The 2500-nt window shown below is 31.5% G+C and overlaps 1 protein-coding gene across 1 annotated transcript in view; it reads right to left on the bottom strand.

Moving 5' to 3' along the window:
• The window catches only part of LOC125025893 (facilitated trehalose transporter Tret1-like), a 13709-nt gene that overhangs the window by 6222 nt on the left and 4987 nt on the right, over window positions 1–2500 (bottom strand). The window lies entirely within an intron of this gene.

Raw genomic sequence — 2500 nt, 5'->3', positions numbered from 1 at the left:
TTGAATACATTACTTTGCGAAGGAAAGTTTTTCTTGGTGCTTTGTGTATGTGTGTGTTTGCTGTTACTATTTTTTTCTTCTTCTTTGTCGTTATAGCGCCGATTTTGCAGGTCATCATTACTCTCTCTCTCTCTCTCTCTCTCTCTCTCTCTCTCTCTCTCTCTCTCTCTCTCTCTCTCTCTCTCTCTCTCTCTCTCTCTCTCTCTCTTCTCTCTCTCTCTCTCTCTCTCTCTCTCTCTCTCTCTTTCTCTCTCTCCTCTCTCTCTCTCTCTCTCTCTCTCTCTCTCTCTCTCTCTCTCTCTCTCTCTCTCTCTCTCTCTCTCTATCTATCTATCTATCTATCTCTATCTCTCTATCTCTATCTCTCTATCTCTCTCTCTCTCTCTCTCTCTCTCTCTCTCTCTCTCTCTCTCTCTCTCTCTCTCTCTCTCTCTCTCTCTCTCTCTCTCTCTCTCTCTCTCTCTCTTTCTCTCTGATAATAATAATAATAATAAGAAGAAGATTTTATTATTATTATTATTATGCGCCATGGATAGAGAGAACGTAGTAGTTGCAAGTTCTTACTATACTTCTAACAAGCGGAATTTTTATTTATTCCTGGAGGTGGACAACAAACGTGCATCTCTCACGTTAACAAGATGGCTTCCACGAGTAGGACGAAGGATGTTGCCACTGGATGTTGCAATTAATATGAAAAATATTCGAAAAATACTGGAATCATCCTTGACATCATAATAATTATAGCAATGATAATGATACTAATAATGATTATTATATTAATAATAACAATAATAATAATTAGAGGGGGCCATGGAAATTCTAGTGAAAAATAAGAGATTCTCCTTTCTCCCTCTTTCGCTCTCGTTCTTCTACCTTTCGCCTCCCCTCCACTCCCCCTTTTCCTTTCCCCCTTTCTCTAGTTTCCCTTTCCCTCTCTGCCACTCCCTAAATTCACTCCTCCTCTTCCACTCTAGCCCCTACATCTGTAGGGGCTAGATTAGACTCCCCCCACGTCTTTCACCCCCTTATCTCCTTCCCTCCCTCTCCCATTCCCCTTTTTTCTCTGATCCTCTCTCCCTTTTCACTCTCTTCTCCCATACCCACCCCCTTCTCACCTTTCAGTCCCCCCCCCCCCTTACCCCTCTGTTTCTCCTTTCCTATCTCCCTTTTCTCTTTAAGTCCCCTTCCCCTCCCTTTCTCTCTCACCCCTTTCTTCTCCTCCTTCCCCTCCAATCTTCCTTGTTAACGTCACCCCTCCGGCAGGTGTGTAAATATTGAATGCGCATAAACTGACGGTCTAACTACTTCAGTGTAGTGTACTTGCCTCGAGAAAAGAAAATAATGACAGTAATAATAATGATAATTGTGATAATGACGATGATTATGATAATGATAATAATTATCATTATAATAATAATAATAATGATAATAATAGTAATTATAATAACAATGCTAATAATAACAACAACAGTAATTAAGATAATAATAACAGTAATAACAATAATAATAATAATGATAATAATAATAATAACAGTAATAACAATAATAATAATAATGATAATAATAATAATAACAGTCGTAATAATAATAAAAATGACAATAATAATAATAATAACAGTAGTAATAATAATAACAATGACAATAATAATAATAATAATGATAATGATAATAATAATAATAATAATAATAATAATAATAATAATAATAACAATAATAATAGTAAGTAAGAACAACAACAACAACAATAATAATAATAATGATAAATAAAAATGATAACGATAGATATATATAACATTGATAATAACATTAATGTGTATGTGAGATTGTTTATTACTTATGTGGTCACTTTTTATTTTATTTTACTCCGTAATTAATGGATTTCAAGTCTGTGGTCACATGAAATATCGTTACAGACATAAAATACCCAAGTTACATTTAAAGGTTCAGACGGACGCACGAAACACGAACAGGGTTATAATATGGCTAATAATGATAATGGTAATGATGATAATGTTAATGATAATAGCAATGTTAATAACACTGATGACAATGATATTGGTAAAGATAATAATAACAATAACAAAAATAAAAAAGATAATTTGTATTGTCGTTAGCATTATTATGATAATATTGATGATAATGAAACTATAATAATAGCAATAATGACAATGATAACAAAAATTATAGTAATTCTGATGATAATAATAATGATAAGGATAATAGCAATAATGATAGTAAGAATATTAATAAGGTAATAATACTGTTATTAACAATAACAGTAATGCTAATTCTATTATTATTGTTATTGTGTTATTACTATAAATGTTGTTGTCATTATTCTTATGGTTGTTGTTATTGTTATCATCATCATCATCATGGTCTTCATTATTATTATCAATGATTATTATCATTATTATCATTATTATTATTATTATTATTATTATTATTATTATTATTATTATTATTATTATTATCATTATTAGTATTAACATTGTTGTTA

Source organism: Penaeus chinensis, chromosome 5, assembly GCF_019202785.1.
Source record: "Penaeus chinensis breed Huanghai No. 1 chromosome 5, ASM1920278v2, whole genome shotgun sequence".
Taxonomy (NCBI): domain Eukaryota; kingdom Metazoa; phylum Arthropoda; class Malacostraca; order Decapoda; family Penaeidae; genus Penaeus; species Penaeus chinensis.
The sequence above is the reverse complement of the archived record's forward strand: the minus strand, read 5'-3'. Positions and strand labels throughout refer to the sequence as shown.